Source organism: Phyllostomus hastatus, unplaced genomic scaffold, assembly GCF_019186645.2.
Source record: "Phyllostomus hastatus isolate PE091 unplaced genomic scaffold, TTU_PhHast_1.1 phas_scaffold_21, whole genome shotgun sequence".
Classification (NCBI taxonomy): domain Eukaryota; kingdom Metazoa; phylum Chordata; class Mammalia; order Chiroptera; family Phyllostomidae; genus Phyllostomus; species Phyllostomus hastatus.
Window position 1 is genome coordinate 5,990,987 of NW_025334017.1, and position 21,106 is coordinate 6,012,092.

Here is a 21,106-nt window from a genome sequence, read left to right on the forward strand (position 1 = left end):
CATAAAAGCAGGACTACATCTTTCTCACGTGTTCATTTATTAATCCTTTAAACAAATATTTATTACCAGGTTCTGTTCTTGGCACTGAGTACACAGCAGTGAAGACAGACAAGGTCCTTGCCTACAGAAAATAAACAAATAGTTAAAATCATTTCAGGGAGTGATAAATGCTGTAAGGGAGCAAATACAGATTAATCATGTAGAGCTACAACAGCATGAAGCTGGAAGCAGTGCTTTCGATGGCTGTCAAGAAAGCCATCCAAAAGGATCATGCTCAACCTCACCTCTTCTCATCATTCAGCATGTGCCAGTTGTGTGAAGATCTAAGGCAAGAGAATTTGAGCCTGAGGAAACAACATGTGCAACATATCTGGGGCAAAGAGCTAGCTTGCTGTATTCAGAAGTCATAAGGTCACTCAGTCAGTTGAGATGACATGAATGGAAGGAGTTGATGAGCAGAAGGTGGAGAAGCAGAGGAGCCGCATCTCGTGGGACACAGGAGGCCACATTTGAAAGCTGAATTGTGTTTCACTTGGAATCCCATAGCCCTTGCAAGTATTTTTCTTAATAATGTAACTTCTACACAAAATATTTTCTAAATAATTATTCTGAGAAAGCATTTAGGACACTTAGAGACCTTAAGATTCTCAAGATTTGCCTTCTCTTAGGAAAAATCAGAAACAAATATTCTTTCTGTATTTAAAACAGTGGTATCTATATGATTGGCAGTGACTCTTAATGTGACGTCTCTCCTTTGTTTATCACATTCAATAAAAATGGTTCTTTTTACCATACCTCACTAGGCAAAGGTAAGACTTTGCTTTTAACCTGGAGCAAAGATCAACATATTTGATATAATTCAGATGGTTTATATCTGTGATGATATAAATGACCTATGTTTGCACTGTCAAAAAGGTGACTAATGAACCCTGAATAAGTGGCTACTGTGATCAAGGAACTAAATCTTCAGTTTTAACTAATTTTAACTAATTCTAATTTTGAAAGCTTTATGTGGCTTGTGGATACTGTATTGCATATTGCGGTGTATTTTTCTCTGCCTTTGCCATTTACCTTCTTGAAGCAGCTCATCAGCTTCTATATCCCATCCTTCCTGTCACTCCCCACATGTGCTGTAGCCCGTTGGCTAAGCTGTTTTAAACCCTATTCATAACTATGGCTCCTGTGTGAGCTGGTTACATCATTCTGCTCCTTGGACTTGACTCCATCTGAACCCACAGCTATCTCTTGCATCTGTGGTGCAATTATGAGAAGAACCTCATCCAAACACATAGATGCAGAAAGCATTCCCACCTCTGCTGTTCAGCAAGTAACCCTAAGCTAGTGAGTAAGAAGCATTCGCCTTGTTTGCCAAGGGCAGTTTCATACAATTAAGTGAATTGTTCATGCAATAGTTTCTCCAGGTGTAGAAGGCACATCAATTTCAGGTCAAAACAAGATGAGAAATGTTCCAGAATTAGTCTAGACTTAGTTACTCCAAAATTTAAGAAATTCTTATATTCTTTTCAGTTTTTTAAAGCATCCAAATCTGTCATTATCTGTACTAGTGATAATCATTGATAAACTACTAGATAATCATTTTTAAAGAAATAAAACAGCTGTTTGAATTTAATTGGAAATACATTTCATTTTTAAATGTAGCACTCCACTGTATCTGCAGTGGGGAGGCACAACGAAAATGAAGGTTTTTGGTTTCTACTCCAGTTTGCCCCTATGCAAGGAGGGAGTCAGTCACAGAGATGATTTCGGGGAACCTCACGGTGGATGGTCAGAGCAACATTTTTGGCCATTCAGACTGGCTCACTCATGATTTCTTTTGTGTTGAAAACATGATTTCCAAACTTGAATATTTTTTACAAATGTTATTAAGGTTTCTTAGACATCAAAGAACACTTTAAAACATATTTGATGAGTCAGGTGTAAGTAAATCAGAAGCATGCAGGTTCAAGGTCTATGAGGGAAAACTCTGGGAGAAAAGTACTTGAGGAAAAATTCAGCTGAGATCATTTTGAAACCGGACCATTTTTTTTTTAAGTTTAGTTTTCAAACTTCAACTAATATAGGACTTAAAACTGAGAGCTTCTTTAGGTAACTCAGATAACAGATTCTTTTGTCCCCCTGAATCATACATAGTAATCTCAAAGGATTCTCTTGTGGCAAAGTTCTTTCTGATACACAGAAAATCCCCAGTGACTGAGTCAGCAGTAACAGTCTTCGAGGATTTCTGTGGCAGATGAGATTACTTCATTCGACAACACCAACACCATTCTCATCCAGCTAATATCAGTAACAGCATCTCACAGCATCTGTGGTATTGACAGTTCAAGTTTCTTTTAACAAAGTCTTTCTGTAACAGAGTCACAGGTAGGTTAGTGGTTCTCTGACCTAAGAGGATCAGGGAGTTCTTTGCAAGTGTTTTCTTCTAGAGTGATATTTTTTAAATTCAGATAGCTAAGGTCCAGGAATGTGCATCTTTGGATCTCAAAAAGGGCAGGGATATCAGTATAAAAATCTTGGTGTTGTCTCAAGAGTAAATATAGTCACAGACTCTAAAACTACATGACAATGCTCAATTATGTTATCTAAAAGATCCAAAGTCTCTTTACTTTTTTCTTTATATTATGTTTTAAGTATCTTCATAATACAAACACAAAATAAGAAAGGTTTTTAGAGGAACACTGGATCACAGAAAAGAGAACAAGAACACTAGTTTAAGAAACACTACTCCAAAAACTACACATTAGTCAATTACAATGTAGTGAAACTCTGCCTACTATAGGTATACATCTAGAATATAAACTCATCACTGTTGTGTTGTCCTTGGTTACCATAAAGACTGTTAAATAAACAGCAGTTTTGTCTATATAAATTAATAGATTGAGGAGGGAATCAATTCCCAACTACAATTATGAATAAATCCATGGAAGTTCTGTCTACCATTCACCACCTTGCAATGCTACAGTAACCTAATCATCACTTGGCTCTTAGCACTGAACAGGATGCATTCACTGAGTTATCTAATTTATTAATGTGTCCATGATGTCCTTCTGTTGGCTGATAAACAGAAGACAATGTTAATATGTTAGAAGATGTTTTGACCAAGACTAGATATTGTCAGAAATTCCAGGTCTCTGTGCTCCAATCTTATTTCACAATTTTCATCACTGACATTAATACATTGACCCTCAGCTCACCTGGAAAGATGCTGACAGAATGAATAGGCTTGGATATTTGTGTAAACTTGTTTTTCAGCCAATGTTTTAAAGTAAGACAATGAATGCATTCAATAAATATTTGTTGAATGTCTATTATGTGCCAAACACTATAAATAGATACTTGAGGGATATAAATATGTATGCCAAAGCACATATCCACAAGAAACTTATGAAGTAATCATGGATGAATACAATTTTAGGCTAAGAGATGGACAAAATACCTTCAGAACATCTTCTATATGCCCCTTGGCATATTTATGACCTTTGGAATAGGTAACTATGTAATTATAAAGTTAACACTTGATTTGAAGATCTTTCCAGAGAAAAAATAAACAGCATCAAACACAATCTCCAGAAATATTTCTTTCAACAGCATAATTTTCTTTTCTGTTCAGTCCTGCAGTATAAACCCCATATTAAGACAGTTCAAAAGCAACAAGCACCATACTTCATTCTGGGTAATTACTGTCAGTTTTATGCTGTTGAATAATGCTGTTCCATAACTACACACATACTGTGGAACTATTAATATGCTATAGCCTTGTAGAAGCTATTTTATCCAGAAATAACTATTAGCCAACACTTGCACCAATGTACAGTACAATAAAAATGTGTTTATAATTATGTCTGAAGGACCTGGAGATCTCAAAATGCTTTTTTTAATGTCATCTAAAGTACAAAGCAATTAATACAATCTATCATCAAACATGTATTAGTCCTATTATTATAAATAAAGATAACACAAAATGTGTTAAAATGAGGCTTCTGCCTTCAAACAGCTTACAACGAATAAGAAGCTTATCACACACCAAAAAACCTTTAATAAAGATCATGTGAAATGGCAGAAAGGGAAACTTTTGCCGCCATCTCAGTGTCCTCTCCTAACCCTCCCGACCTCAAATGAAGAGATGTTACTATTGACCAAAACACAGGACCATTACTGGGCTTTGTTTTCCCAATAGGAATAGGCAGCACCCTGGTTCAGAGCCAGCCTTCCCCTCCTGCCTCCATGTAGTACACACGTTTCTCAGATCCAGCCATCCTGGATTCAGAAGAGGTTTCAAGCCTGAGCCTGTGTTCTCCTGTGCAGATGTTACCAAAGAGGGCCGAGTTGAAAGATGTTGGGATGATTGTCAGCTACTAATATGTTGGTATTTTGTTAAGAATTGCTATAGATAAATCTCTTTGCATGAAGCCATGAAGGAAAGAAAAGTGAGTAATAAATTCACCAAAAGTCCCATTTTGACACGGTATTTCACCAGAAAGTAAATACTAAGTTTATATTTACTTGTGTTTTCACAGAGTTACTGTTAAAACATAAACTGAAGCTGAAACATACAACATAAATTGAAAACATAGCAAAATTTAAGAATTTATCTCAGCAATAATTGAATAGAATCAGGCAACAGATTGGAAATGGTTAAATGCCCTTCACCAGTAAGAGCTGGGGAAAGTCTTTTGTAGAAAAAGGGAGAAGCAAAGTAAAGAAATTATTGATTGGCTATAGCTCAAAGCCTAGCTAGCTGTGAGTGGCTGCCCTTAGATTTGGATTTTGTAACCTTTGGGAATTTACAGGCATAGATTTTGGTCTGCTTACTTAGGCCAGCACAGGATTAAAGCCACCTCAGTCCACTGGCTTCCTTGTTTAATTAATTTATCATTGCTATATGCATTCAATTTTCTTCAAGCATTATTAAAGTCTAACTGACCTATAACCCTGTGTAAGTTTAAAGTGTACAACATGCTGACTGATATACCTACACATTGCACTACAATTAGCACCATAGCCTTGGTTAACACCTCCATCACATCACATAATTACCATTTTATTGTGGTGAAAACACTTAAGATTTACTCTCCTACCAACTTTCAAATAATAATATGGTATTGTCAACTGTACTCACAATGCTGTATACTTGTCACCCAAAGCTCCTTTATCTTGTAACGGGGTGTGTGCACCCTCTGGCCAACACCTCCCCTGTACGCATTTAACCTCAGTGGAAAATGGGTGTGATTTCCATAAGTTCTTTTTATAAACAATGTTATATGTTCCTTTATATGTGCCTTTCCTTAACTTATCTACATTAAGGGAAAATACTAGAGAAGGAAAAAAGGATTGCATGACACAAGTGTGAATGAATTTTTACGTGACTCAGTTCTCAACTAACCTTGTCTCCCTCATTCAAACTTTTGACTATAGGCACTTGGGAGGCCAATTGTGACACTTTAGAAGTTACTGGTAACTCAGTGGTGACACTTAATAGGGCTTAAAAATTCTTGCTGAATGAATGAATGAATGAATGAATGAATGAATGAATGAAATTCTAACCCATATTTGAAGAAAATTAGTTAATATGCTATCCAATATCCATTCTCTAAGTAATCTGTCTTTCAGGACTTACTGATGAACTAAGAAGGAATCCCTAAGAAGCAATGTCTGGTATACAACGCATCTGTTGTTTCTTTTCATCAATAAGTGGAAGATGATGTCACTGGAATGCAAGCTGTTTCCGACTTAGAGCAGCCCTTGTGTTACAAAGCCCATGCAGTGCATATCTTCCAAACCACCCCTCTCTCCTTCCCACCGCTCCCGCCCTGTGTGTGTATCGAAGTTATCACAATCAAGAAATAGCCCTGGCTGGCATAGCTCAGTGGATTGAGCTTGGGCTGCGAACCAAAGTGTCGCAGGTTCAATTCCCAGCTAGGGTACATGCCTGGGTTGTAGGCCATAATCCCCAGCAACCACACATTGATGTTTCTCTCTCTCTATCTCCCTTCCCTCCCTCTCTAAAAAAAATAAATAAATAAAAAATAAGTAAAATAAATGAAATCTAAAAAAAAAGGAAAAAAAGAAATTCAGAGTTAATATCTCATTTTCAGTCCATGTTCAAATTTTACCAATTTTTCTAATGATATCCTTTCAAAGCTCTTTCTTGTTGACAACAGCACATTGCATTTAGTTGTCCCACCTCTTTTGTCTCCCTTAATTGGAACTAGTTCTCCAGTCTTGCTTTGTGTTTCTTGTATTTGATATTTTTGAAGTGGAAGTATACAGGCAGTTATTTTGTAGCACATCCCTTAATTTGGTATTTTTACAGATCACCAAAATCACACTAACTGAATTGTAGTTCATTATCAAAACTTAGCCTCTAAATCTACCTGATATGCATATCTAAAGTCCATGTCTGCTCTTAAATGAAAGATGGACAGTGGTTCTCCTTTGCCAGCTTCTGAAATGTGTTTATTTCACAACTATTGTGACAAATTTGCTTCAGGGAAAATTTGGAGCATTGGAAATGGGCCCCCAAGGAAGGGTCACTTGCAAGCACACCCAGCCAAATGCGTTGCCAATAGCAATGATTTCATTGACAGGCCATATTCAAATACAAGTATATGGCTATTGATGATATTGCTGATGATTGATGAAGAGAACATTATACTCCTTTTTTATTTTATTTTGACATAATTTTAAACTTACAGAAGGTTTGCTAGTATATATACTACTGTTACCACCAACTCATGTATTGTTTACATTTCACCTCATTTGCTTTATTATTCTCTCTTTCTATTTCTCAGGGGGGGTGGTTTGTAGAGTATGTGTGTAGGCGTGTGTTTTGCGTTTTCTCAGAACCAGTTTAAAGTAAGTTGCAGACATTACAAAGCTTTAAACTCAAATCCTTCAGTGTATATCTTCTAAGAACAAAGATTTTGTCTCTATGACACAGTTATCAAAGTGAAGATTTGTAGAACTGATATAACAAATAGATAGTCCATGTTTAAATTTTATCAATGTTTCCAATAATGTCAATTGCAGCTTTTTTTCCTTATCTGTAGCCACTGTTAAGGAATATTCCTGTTAAGTCCATTATTGATTCAGTGCTTTAAAACCCATTATACCACTCTGCAATTATGTTGGCTACAGAACAGTCTACCCAGCTCCAACAGAGACCCAAACATGGCTTAAACTGAACTTCATTTCTCTTTCACATAACTGTTCAAGATCTGGTTGGGAGCCTCCACCATGTTCAGGCTTCTATCTCTGGTCCAGAACAGTTGTTCTAGGTCTTGCTGTCTCCTAACCAGTGGAAAGAGCCAGACATGTGCACACACATCCTGTTCTAGAGACATGAACTGGAGATATGGTAACATCACTTCTACTTATTCCCTTTTGGGCAGAACTTAGTCATACAGAACACACCAACCTGTGAGAGAGGCTGGGGGATGGGGTCTCTCACAGATAGGCCTGCAGTACCTTCACTGGAGGCAGCAAGAAAAGTGCTGGTGGCCATCTGACAGTCTCTGAGATGGAAGATATCCATACATTAACTCTTCCTGGTTAACAAGCAGAATGTTGCATAAAGACTACGGCATTAAAAGCACAACATATTGGGAAAGGTGGATTTAGTGAAAAGCCCAATTTCTAGAAAGACTGCCTAGGCAATACATCCTCAAATGGAAAAGGGCAAAGGGGATTGTTGAGATGGGAGACCTCTTGAAGATTCATTAGATGCCTGGAAAAGAAGAGTTCATTTGGTCATGCCTCTCAACTTTATTTCTTACCAGTCACTGTCCCTTGTACATAATACTCCAGTGACACAGAATCATTTGTGGTTTTCCTACACATCTTTTGCTTCATGCTTTTTCCAACTTAGGACTTACTGGTTCCTCTATATAGAATGCCCTTCTTGCTGTCACTTCTATCCAAGTGGAAAAACCAACTCATCTTTTAGCGGGCATTCAAATCTCAACTCCTCTGAGGAAACTATCTCAACTCCTGGAATATTATAATGAGTATTCCCAGACAGCTTGAACTTCCAACTCTGAGTGTTCCACTACTGGACTCTGAGCTTCTTGGGGCGCAGACTGTCATTACTAGTTTTGGACCCTGGAGTTCTGTGGTTCTGAAATGTAGACTCATGTTGCACACTTTTCAAGTATGCTAGAGAGTGACCACATGGAGAAAACTAGGAGACATAAGATCAATAGAAGGTATCCTGGGACATTAGGATGACAACCTTGAAAATAATTGGTGACTAAGGGAAGAAACCAATGAAGAGAGACCATAGACATAAAAGTGAGAAGAGAAGCAATAAAAATAAGAACATGGGACTTGTCAAAGCAGAAAATCTAGACTTGGAAATGAGAATGAAGGCAATGGCAATAAAGGAAGTTGCAGAGAAATGCTGAAGTAGGGGCAAATGAAGTTACTTGTATATATACACATAAATCAAGAAGTCTTGCACTAAATTCCTTTCAAATGTATGTTTATGTTAAAAATTAGGTTTAAGTTTGACTCCCTATGAAAATACACTTAAACAAGGTAATGTCTGTCCTTAATTTAAAGCCCAAATTCTTTTTACTGTAGCATTTTTATTGGAAACTTGAACTTCATGTAGAATTCTGGTAAAATCTTTAGTTGCAGTCACTTTTAAGTAACCAACATAATTTTAGGCAATAAATTAAAAAGGGATGCAAAGTTAAAGATTTGATAAATACATTTGTTTCTACGTAGTAACAGGATCAGATATTTTCCTCAGAAGGCTTTAAAAAATGTTTTTAAGAAAACTGAGCTGGTCAGTAATAGTCTAATTGAAGTACCAGACTTCCTCTGGGCAATGGGAAGTGTTTTTCTATTCTTCCTCCCTTCCATTTAACCCTCCCTTCACTCCACTAAGGGCTCTGTAATTTGGCACTTGTTTTCCTGACACCTGCACTGCTTGAAACCAGTACCTCCTAGGTGATCCCAGCACAGGCCTATTTTATCTTGGGCTGCCCTCACTCATTCTAATAACCCATAATTACTGCTGTCAGTGTCATCACTGATAAAAGGATAAGGGATGGTAACATCCCCTTGATAAAAGTCAGCCTAACCCAAATTATCAGAGGGTTAATAATTAAATGACATAGTCTGTGATTTCTGGTGAGGTGTACTCCAGGAAAGGGACCAGAGGGCATCTCATGGAACTTTTCAAATAATTCATATGATTCTTCAAACTTTCTGAAGATGAAAATTTTTGTTTTCCTTCCAAATCCAATGGAGTTTGGCCCTAACTATGGTCTCTTTCGGAAACAATAATGGCTGACAAGAAGTAAAAATAATGAACTAATAATAGTTGATATTTATTTGATGCCTACTATAGGCCAGTCACTGTCTACTCACATTACATTTGTTATACCTTTCATTCTTATAATCATCCTAAGAGCTATTACAGATCTCTGTTGTCTAGACAGCCCATGTTCACATAATAAACAGAATGGATAGGAGGGAACTACTGTGGGGGTGGATCTCTAAAGACTATATTGTTACACTGCCACTCAATATCTCTAGGAAAAAGGTATTTGTACATCCCTTCAAGTACTAGAGAATGCAACTATAATCTTGACTTGTACATGCAGTCTACCTGTCTGCTTCTATCCATGCCTTTAGGAGTCCAGTTCCTAATTCTTACAGCTGTTATTATAAATAGATGCAAATTATTTCCCTGTAAGAATATTATAAAATATAAATCAAAATCATATAGTAATAAATATATTGCAGCTCTATTCACAATAGCCAAAATGTAGAAGTGCCCTTCATTGATGGATGATAAAGAAAACATGGTGTGTGTGTGTGCATGTGTGTATACTATATATATGTGTATATATACACACACACAATGAAATACTATCCCGCCTTAAAAATGGAGGAAATAGATGATGGATCCAAGATGGCAGACAGAGGAGGGAGAAGCTACTCTCTCCTCCTCCCAGGACCAAACAGGAATTAAAACTGAATTACAGAGCTCAACCTGAATAACCAACTGAAGCTGAAAAGAAGTCTTATAACCAAGAGTTTACAGAAGTAGTTACATCGAGGCCAGTAGGAAGGGTTGAGATGCAGGAAGTACTGGCCTTGCTCAGGGCAGCAGTGAAGATCCCATAGGGATATCCTAGATGCAAAGGTTCCCCCTGACAAGGTGGGGTCTCAACCCCAAACAATGTTCCCCAGACCAGAGTACCAGAGCTAAGAAGAGGCACCTACATCGTATCTGCAGAAAATAAGTGGGGGTTCTATCTACCAGGATGAAACGGGGTTGCTAGAGATGCAGGTGCCTGTGTATAGGGCCAATGCACAAAATCTCATTTGCAGCCACTCAGCCAGGGCTTCAGTGAAGGGAGGGTGGAGCAGACTAGAATCCTGTGAGGAAAGACTTGGATTTATAGCTCTGGACAGAGAGCTAAAGGGACAGTCATCAGAATACCTGAGCTGAATTCTTTGCATACACTGCAGACACCATCTTCCTTGAGTAGATCACACCCCTTCATTTGGCATCAGCTTTGGGGAAAGCCATAGCCCCACACTCTGAACTCCCTATTGTCTCACTCTGTGGAACCTGTGCCCTGCTGAGGAATCAGCTGCCTGGGTTGGGATGTAGAAGTCTGGGCAGATTCGGAGGGTGTCAGTGACTGAGTTTTGTGTCTTTGGAATGGGGACCATTCCCCCACTTTCCTATGAATCTGACAGGTATCTACCTCTCACAAAAGATCTGCTATCCCCACTTTCCAGGCAGCTAGTGGCCCCACCCTCCTGATTCCCAGTGGTTCAGCCCTGACAAGGGCTGGGCAGAATCTGTGACAGACTGAGTTGTGAGGCTTGGAGGTGGGAGGCAATTTCCCACCTTCCCCCATGCCTGACGAGTACCTCTCTTTTGTAGAAAAGCCCCAGCTTCCTGACTCCCAGCAGCCTTGTTCAGCTGAGATTGGGCTCTGAGAAGAATCTGGGACAGATGGAGTTGTATGGCTCCAGGAGAGGTGACTTTTTTCCTCTTATGCCAACCAATGCAAAGCCCTACTTTCACATGGGAAATCAATGATTTGGAAGACATGTTAAAATAAAACACCCAATCAGAGCAGAAAAAAAAAGAAGAAGAATCATTTAAAAAATGAGGACAATGTAGGGGACTTTTGAGATAACATGAAGTGTAACAACATCTGCATCATTGGGGCACCAGAAGGAGAAGAGAGAAAGCAAGTGATTGAGAACCAATTTGCAAAAATAATGACCAAAACTTCCCTAACCTGGTGAAGGAAAAAGACACAAGTCCAGGAAGCACAGAGAGTCCCAAACAAGATGGACCCAAGGAGGCCCACCCCAAGACACTTTATAATTAAAATGACAAAGATTAAAGATGAAGAGAGAATCTTAAAAGCCACAAGAGGAAGGCAGTTAGTTACCTACAAGGGATCTCCCATAAAAATGTCAGCTGATTTCTCAACAGAAACATTTCAGGCCAGAAGTGATTGGCATGAAATATTCAAAGTGAACAAAAGCAAGGCTACTTTCCCCAGCAAGGCTACCATTTAAAATTGAAAGAAAAATAAAGAACTTCCCAGACAAGAAAAAGCTAAAGAACTTTGATACCAGCAAACCAGTATTAGATATGTTAAAGGGCCCACAAGAAGAATGAAGAGGAGGAGGAAACAGAGAAGAAAATTAAAAGAATAAAATGTCAATAAATATGTACCTATTAATAATCACTTTAAATATAAAATGCTTAAATATATCAATCAAAAGACGTAGGGTAGCTTAATGGATAAAAAAATAAGACCCACCTCAGCACAAAAGCTAGACAGTGACTAAAAGTAAAGAGATGGAAAGAGATACTTCATGCAAATGGAAATGAAAGAAACTAAGATAGCAACACTTATATTTGACAAAATAGACTTTAAAACAAAGGCTACAGTAAGAGACAAAATAGGACACTACATAATGATCAAAGGAGCAATAAATAAAAGGATATAACCCTTGTAAACATTTATACACCTAACATAGGAGCACCTAAATATGTAAAGCAAGTCTTGATGGACATAAAGGGAGAGATCAACAGTATACAGTTTAGGGGATTTTAACATCCCATTGCCATCACTGGATACATCTTCCAGATAAAAAATCAACAAGGAAACAACAACCTTAAGTGACAATCTAGATTAGATGGTTTACTTGATATCTGTTGGGGGCAGGGATAAGCCTAAAGCAGGCTGATGCAGCCAGAGATGGAAATTGCGCGTACATTACAGGACATCTGTGGTCAGAAGTTTCCTGCACAACAGGATATCTGCGATTAGAAACATTGTAGGTGCCTAGCCTGAGCACACGGGCGGCACACCAATCAGTGCCTTGATCATGCACCTATCATGCGCCCCCTAGCCTATCCCAGTTAAGAGCACGCCCCAAAGCTACCAACCAGAGCTACTTCCCCTATCTGCCTTCCTCTACCCTCCTCTATATAACTCCCTCCATTTTGAAATAAAATTTGCAGCTTGATCAGAATCCTTTGTCTTGCTGTCGTTCTTTCGCGCCTCCTGTCCCATCCCTTTTCATCCGTTGCAGGTATATCGGCGGACCCTGTTGACTGCCTCGCGGGCCGAGGCAAGTGGCGCCCAACGTGGGGCCCCGCTGACTGCTTGTGCGGACCGCTGTCCCCTTCGATCGCAGCGTTTCAACTGCCTTGCAGCGTCTCGCCCGGCTCACCGCGACTACCCGACCGCCCGCCGGCATTCCCAGACGACCCCCGTTCCCCGACAGCGGCATCTCAAAGGTAAGCCTCAACCATGGGACAGGCATGTTCACAACGTGATTTATTCGTTAGTCAGTTAAAAGAGTCTCTCAAGGTGCGCAAGATAAGGGTTCGTAAAAAAGATTTAAATTCCTTTTTCACTTTCATTTTTAAAATCTGCCCATGGTTTCCTCAGGAGGGTAGCATTGACTCCCGCGTCTGGCACCGTGTAGGCGACTGTCTAAATGACTATTATAAAGTTTTTGGTCCCGAGACTGTCCCCGTAACTGCCTTTAATTATTATAACCTCATAACAGACATCCTTAAAAACCATAACAACTCCCCCGATATACAGCGCCTTTGTAAAGAAGGGCAAGAAATTCTCCGCAGTCACTCCCCGGCCCCCTCAAAGGCCCCCTCAGTTCACGGCCTCCCCGGCGCTCATGCTGACTCGCTTTCGCGACCCCCCTCACGAGCGCCTTCAAATTGCCCTTCTGTCTCCATCCAGATAGATACAGACCCTCAAGTCCCTTCTCTGTACCCTCCCCTTCAGGAGTTCTATTCCTCTGCTCCACCCCCCAATTCCCAGGACCCCGGCGACCAGTTAGACCCCTCTGAACAGGCAGAATTAGAGGGACGAGGCCGCTCGCTACAAGAATCCTGACTGGCCACCACTCGTGGTGGCAGTCCTTCCGCCATTCAAACCGCCTCCTTATAGTACCTCTCACGCACCCGCCGCCGCCATTTTGCCTTCAGCGCATGGCGCGTCCGCCATTTCACCGGGGATGGGCGGTGGAAGCGGAGTGAATGTGGTGTCTGCAACATCTCCCCCCGCGTTTATGCCGTTTCCAAGACCTCTCCTTCAGGAAACCCTCACTTTCATCCAAGATGTTAAAACCATTGCCAATGAGCTCTCCGTTCTTACGATCAGTCGCCCTCCCCACGAGATTTTAGCATTCCCTGTTACTAGATCCCAGACTCGCCCAGATAGGACCGAGAACGTAGATAGTTCAGCTGCGGCTGCAGCTACCCCCCTTCCTGATAGCGACAACCCCGAGGACTCTGACAGCTCCCCTTCTGATATAGACGAAACAGAGCCCAGTACAAGAGATACTGCGGCCACCCAAACTTATTCCCACACATACAAGAAACTTAGCCTTAAAATATTAGAAAAGGTCAAATCTGCTGTAACTCACTACAGGCCCACAGCTCCCTTTTCCCTCGCCCTAATTGAAAATCTTAGCGAGCGCTGGCTCACGCCCAATGATTGGTTCTTTCTAGCGAAGGCAGCGCTAAGTGGAGGTGACTTTATTCTTTGGAAAAGGGAATATGAAGACACCGCTAAACAGTTTGTTCAGCGCAATATGCGAAAATCCTCCTCTAAAAATTGGACCATTCTCAAGTTTCTTGGCTCTGCCCCCTATCATAGCAATGAAAAGCAAGCTCAATTTCCCCCTGGACTTCTAACCCAGATCCAGTCCGCGGGTCTTAAAGCATGGAGGCGCCTTCCACAAAAGGGCACCGCAACCACCTCTCTTGCAAAAAATAAGACAGGGCCCAGACAGAGCCATACAGTGATTTCATAAGTCATTTACAAGAATTAGCTGAGAGGCTCTTTGGCGCGGGCGAAAGTGAAAACGCTTTCGTCAAACACCTAGCTTATGAAAATGCCAACCCCGCCTGCCAAAATGCCATCCGCCCCTATCGCCAAGGAGAGCTCTGTGACTATGTTCGCCTCTGCTCCGGCATCGGCTCTGCCCATGTTTTCGGACTTGCCATTGGTGCCGCCTTACAAAATTTTATGCCCCCACAGCCGGCGCGCCCCCCTAATCGCCTTTGTTACAACTGTAACCAACCTGGACATTTTTCCCGAGCCTGCCCCCCAGAAGAGCCAAAATCAGACTCAAATTCAGATCCAAAACCCAACAAGGGCCTAGTACTAATAGTCCAGGAGCCCCTGCCACGAAATGCCCTCGCTGTAAGAAGGGTTTTCACTGGTCCTCCGAATGCAGATCTAAGACAGACATTTATGGACAGCCCATTCCCCCGCAGCAGGGAAACTCCAACAGGGCCCGGCCCCAGGGCCCCCATACCGGGTGTGAACTCCGGGGCTACACAGTTCACTCTCCGATCACTCCACCCACAGATCCCTGCCCTCCCGGTAATTAATCACGCCGCTACGTCACAGACCTGTGGAGGGCCACAACAGGCAGCGCAGGATTGGACCTCTGTGCCGCCACCGACACAGTACTAACTTCAGACAATAGTCCCCTAATAGTCCCTACCGGCATTTTCGGGCCCCTACCGCCTAATACTTTTGGGCTTATCTTCGGCCGAGTCAGTTCCACCCTACAAGGGATACAAGTCCTCCCTGGCATTATAGATAATGATTTTGAAGGACAAATCCAAATTATCCTTTCCACCACTTCAGATTTAATTACCATCCCCAAAGAAACAAGATTAGCCCAAATAATCATTCTCCCCCTTCAACATCTTAATTCCAATTTTCAAAAACCCTTTCGAGGGTCAAGCCCCCCCGGTTCTTCAGACGCATATTGGATACAACAAGTTGCCGAGAGCCGTCCCTTACTCAAACTCCGAATTAATGGCAAAGCCTTTTCAGGTATTGTTGACACTGGTGCCGATGCCACTATTATTTCTGAGTCTCAATGGCCTCGAAATTGGCCCCTAACCATAGCTGCCACACATTTGCGTGGCATAGGACAGTCTACCAATCCACAACAAAGCTCTAAAACCCTTAAATGGGAAGACAATGAAGGAAACCAGGGCTTCGTGACCCCATATGTACTACCTAACTTGCCCGTTAATCTATGGGGGAGAGATATTCTCGCCCAAATGAAAGTAGTCTTATATAGCCCCAATATCGTTGCTATAACTCAAATGCTAAATCAAGGATTCGTACCCGGCCAAGGACTAGGGAAAAACCATCAAGGTATTACTCAACCCATCTCCATCAATCCAAAGTCTGATAAAACAGGTCTGGGATATACCCAAAATTTACCCTAGCGGCCATCGACAGTCCTGCACCCCATGCAGATAAAATAGTATGGAAATCCACTGAACCTGTAGGGGTTGATCAATGGCCCCTTACTCTAGAAAAGACCCTCGCTGCTATTACGTTAGTGCAGGAACAACTTGCAGCGGGGCACATTGAGCCTTCTAATTCCCCTTGGAATACCCCTATTTTTATCATCAAAAAGAAATCTGGAAAATGGCGTCTTCTACAAGATCTTAGAGCCATCAATAAAATAATGGTCCCCATGGGAGCCCTACAGCCTGGTCTCCCGTCACCTGTTGCCATTCCTGCCAATTATTACAAAATTGTCATAGATTTAAAAGACTGCTTTTTTACCATTCCCCTCCACCCTGAAGACAGACCTTACTTCGCCTTCAGTGTCCCTCAAACCAATTTCCAAAGCCCTATGCCTCGTTACCATTGGAAGGTACTACCACAGGGCATGGCCAACAGCCCCACCTTGTGTCAAAAAGTTCGTTGCAGCTGCCATCGCCCCAGTCAGAAAGCAATGGCCCCAGGCCTATATCCTCCATTATATGGACGATATCCTTCTAGCCTGCCCTGACGGAGATACTGCTAAAGCCTGTCACGTCCATATGATCACATGCCTTGCTGACCGGGGACTACAAGTCGCCCCTGACAAGGTACAAACATCTGATCCGTATTCCTATCTAGGGTTTGAATTATGTCATCAACAAGTACTTACCCCCCACATATCCCTCAGAACTGATAATTTAAAAACACTCAATGATTTTCAAAAACTTCTTGGAGACATTCAATGGCTCCGGCCATACTTAAAGCTGCCCACAGAAGCACTCCTCCCACTCAATAACATTCTGAAAGGAGACTCAGATCCTTTGTCTCCGCGAGCCTTAACCCCCGAGGCAGAACATTCCTTAACCATTATCAACAAAGCCATACAACGACAAAGCTCTCGACAGATTTCCTATAATCTGCCTCTAGTATTCATATTACTCCCTACAGCCCATACACCAACTGGAGTTTTCTGGCAGTCAAAGACCACAAATCTTACAAAAAATGGCCATCCCCTTCTTTGGGTCCACCTACCAGCCTCTCCCTCACGAGTATTACTTACTTATCCCTCCCTTCTTGCCACTCTAATTATTAAGGGGCGATCCACCAGCCGCCAACTATTTGGTAAAGACCCTGATTCAATAATTACTCCCTACTCACATGACCAAACAAACTGGCTTCTACAAACTTCTGATGAGTGGGCTATAGCATTATCCTCCTTTACAGGGAATCTTGATAATCACTACCCTAGTGATCCCCTCGTTCAATTTGCTAAAACTCATCAGTTCATCTTTTCTAAACTCACCAAAGCAGCTCCAATTCCTACAGCCACCCATCGGGCACTAAATATTTCCAACCCTACACTAGCCCAAGATTGCTGGCTATGCTTAAGCCAAGGCGCCCCCATGCCTCTAGCTGTCCCCACCAACATATCAGCCCTGAATATCACCGAACAAAATTGCACCCTCAGCATACCCTTTAGAGTTCAGCCTATGCTTTTTTACTCCTCCCCCTGCATCTATAAGAAATTACAAAATAATTCTTTTGATATTTCTGTTGGTTTCGCTAGCTTTACCAATTGTAGCCACACGCTTAATTACAGCACATCCCTCTGCCCTGGTCCAGGATGAGCATTCGTTTGTGGCAATAATCTAGCTTTCACCGCCCTGCCCGCCAATTGGACAGGGCTATGTGCCCTAGCTGCCTTACTACCTGACATAGACATTATCCCAGGGGATGAACCCGTCCCGTTCCTGCTTTTGACCACTTCGCAGGGACGACACAAAAGAGCCTTAGCTATTATTCCCCTGCTTGTTGGTCTAGGAGTTTCTGGAGCGGTAGCTACCGGAACTGCAGGATTAGGAGTTGCAGTTCACTCCTATACAAAACTTTCCAAACAACTTGTCGATGATGTCCAAGCCTTATCCAGTACTATTACTGACATTCAAGACCAACTAGACTCCCCTAGCGGAGGTAGTCCTCCAGAATAGACGAGGCCTAGACTTACTCACAGCAGAGCAGGGAGGCATTTGTTTAGCTTTACAGGAGCGATGCTGCTTTTATGCCAACAAGTCAGGCATCGTCCGGGACAAGATCAAAACCCTTCAAGAAGATCTGGAAAAGACGACGAAAAGCTCTAACTGAAAGCCCTTTCCTTACAGCCTTCAACGGACTACTCCCCTTTCTTCTCCCTCTCCTCGGGCCTTTAATAGCTATCATTCTCTTCCTGACCTTTGCTCCCTGGGTTCTCAGGCGCACCACAAACCTCATCCGAGACCAACTTAACTCCCTTCTTGGCAAATCTATCCAGATACATTATCATCAGCTAGAAATGAATGAACCTGGCACTGACTCGCAGCGTTTTCTCCAAGAATGTCCTCGCGCATAAGCCTTGCACCCCCCCCACCTCTTATGAGAACAGTATAACCCTTGGCATTATACTTTACATGCAAATTGTAATGGACACCGCTAGGTGCAGAGCAAAGCATCGCAAGGAGAAGCTGCCCGAAGGTGGCCCTGCCAAGTCTCCTGAGAGGCACGTCGGCTTGCATAGAGGTCAGTACCCAAATCCTCTCCTCCGCAAAAGGTACCTCGGAGCTCAGGGCGAGCTCAGGAGGAGCCAGACCACTGCCTCCCCTAGCTGGTTAATGTCCACTCCTCGCCTTAAAAATACAAAAAGGGAGGAGATGTTGGGGGCAGGGATAAGCCTAAAGCAGGCTGATGCAGCCAGAGATGGAAATTGCGCGTACATTACAGGACATCTGTGGTCAGAAGTTTCCTGCACAACAGGATATCTGCGATTAGAAACATTGTAGGTGCCTAGCCTGAGCACACGGGCGGCACACCAATCAGTGCCTTGATCATGCACCTATCATGCGCCCCCTAGCCTATCCCAGTTAAGAGCACGCCCCAAAGCTACCAACCAGAGCTACTTCCCCTATCTGCCTTCCTCTACCCTCCTCTATATAACTCCCTCCATTTTGAAATAAAATTTGCAGCTTGATCAGAATCCTTTGTCTTGCTGTCGTTCTTTCGCGCCTCCTGTCCCATCCCTTTTCATCCGTTGCAGGTATATCGGCGGACCCCGTTGACTGCCTCGCGGGCCGAGGCAGATATCTTCAGAGTATTTCACCCCAAAGCAGCAGAATATACATTCTTTTCAAGTGCATAGAGGACATTTTCTAGGATAGACCATATCTTAGTACACAAAACAGCTTTAAATAAATTTAAGAAGATTGAAATCATATCAAGCATCTTCTCTGACTATAATGCTATGAAACTAGAAGTCAATCACAAGAAAAAAACCTGAAAAACACACAAAGACATGGAAGCTAAATAACATGTTACTAAACAATAAATGGATTGATGATAAGATCAAGGAAGAAATCAATAATATATTGAAACAAGTGAAAATGAGAATATAAAACCAAAAATATGTGGGATACAGTGAATGCAGCCCTAAGAGGGAAATTCATAGCATACAGGCCTATCTCAAGAAACAAGAAACATCTCAAATAAACAATCTAACTTTACATTAAAGGAACTTGCAATACAAACAAACAAAACCAAAAGTAAGTAGAAGAAAATAATAAAGATCAGAGCATCAAAAAAAAAAACAGTCTAAAAAAGCAATTTAAAAAACCAGTGAAACCAGGAGCTTCTTCCTTGAAAAAGTAAACAAGATTGATAAACCTTTAATCAGACTCATCAAGAAGAAAAAGAGAGGAACCTCCCCCAAAAAAAGTCAGAAATGAAAGAGGAGAAATGACAACGGACAGCAAGGAAATACAAGGCATTGTAAGAAAATATTGCAAACAACTATATGCCAACAAATTGGACAGTATGGATGAAATGGGTAAATTCCAAGAAACATACAATCTTCCAAAACTGAATCAGGAAGAATCAGAGAATCTGAAAAGACAAATTACAACTAGTGAAATTGAAGCAGTAATCCAAAAATTCCCAAAAAACAAAAGTGTGGGACCGGATGTCTTCACAGGTGACTTTTACCAGACATTCAAGGAGTAATCAACACCTCTCCTTCTTAAACTATTCCAGAAAATTTATGAAGCCAGCATTGTCCTAATTTCAAAACCAGATAAAGAAACTAAAAAGGAAGAAAATTATAGGTCAATATTCCTGATGATTATAGATGCTGAAATCCCCCAACAAGATAGAAGCAAACCTGGTCCAGCACTACATTAAAAAGACCATACACCATGAACAAGTGGGAATTATCCAGGGATTCAAGGTTGGTATAATATCCACTTAGCAATAAATATGATATACCACATATTCAAAATGAAGGATGAAAATCACAAGACCATATCAATAGATGCAGAAGAAGCATTTGATAAAATCCAGCACCCATTTGAGATAAAAACTCTGAGCCAAGTGGAAATTGAGGGAACATACCTCAACCTAATAAAAACCATATTTGAGAAACCCACAGCCAACATCATAATCAATGGGCAAAAACTAAAGTACTTTCCTTAAGATCAGGAACAAGACAGGGATGTCTGTTTTTTTCCACTCCTACTCAACATTGTGCTGCAATCAGACAAGAAGAAGAAAAAAAGCATCCAAACTGGAAAGGAAGAAGTAAAACTATCATTATTTGCAGATGGCATTATAGTGTAATAGAGAACTCTAAAGATTCCACCATAATAGATTCCACCATACTAGAACTGTTAAATGAGTTCAGTAAAGTAGCAGGATAAAAAATAAATTACCAAGAATCAGTTGCATTTTTATACATCAATAAGAAACTATCAAAAAGGGAAACTAAGAAATCAATCTCATTTAAAATGGCATAAAAAATAAAATAAAATAAAATATCTAAGAATAAATTTAACCAAGGAAGTAAAGACCTGTACCCAGAAAATTATAAGATACTAAAGAAAGAAACTGAAGAAGATACAAATAAGTGGAAACACTCACAGTGTTCACAGATTAAATGAATTAACATCATTAAAATATCCATACTACCTAAAGCAATCTATAGACTGAATGCAATTCCTACCAAGGTACCAACAGCATATTTCACAGAACTAGACCAAATATTCCAAAAATTTATATGGAACCACAGAAGACCTCGAATAGCAACCACAATCTTGAGAAAGATCAAATTTGGAGTAATCATGCTACCTGACATCAAACTATACTAGAAGGCCAGAGTAATCAAAACAACATGGTACTGATGTAAAAACAGACACATAGATCAATGGAACAGGACATAGAGTCCAGAAATGAACCCATGCTTTTAT

General features: G+C 41.1%; 1 pseudogene; it reads left to right on the forward strand.

The window, feature by feature from the left end:
* The window catches only part of LOC123833238, a 70,412-nt pseudogene extending 56,979 nt beyond the window's left edge, over positions 1 to 13,433 (forward strand).
* The last annotated feature ends 7,673 nt before the right edge of the window (positions 13,434 to 21,106 follow it).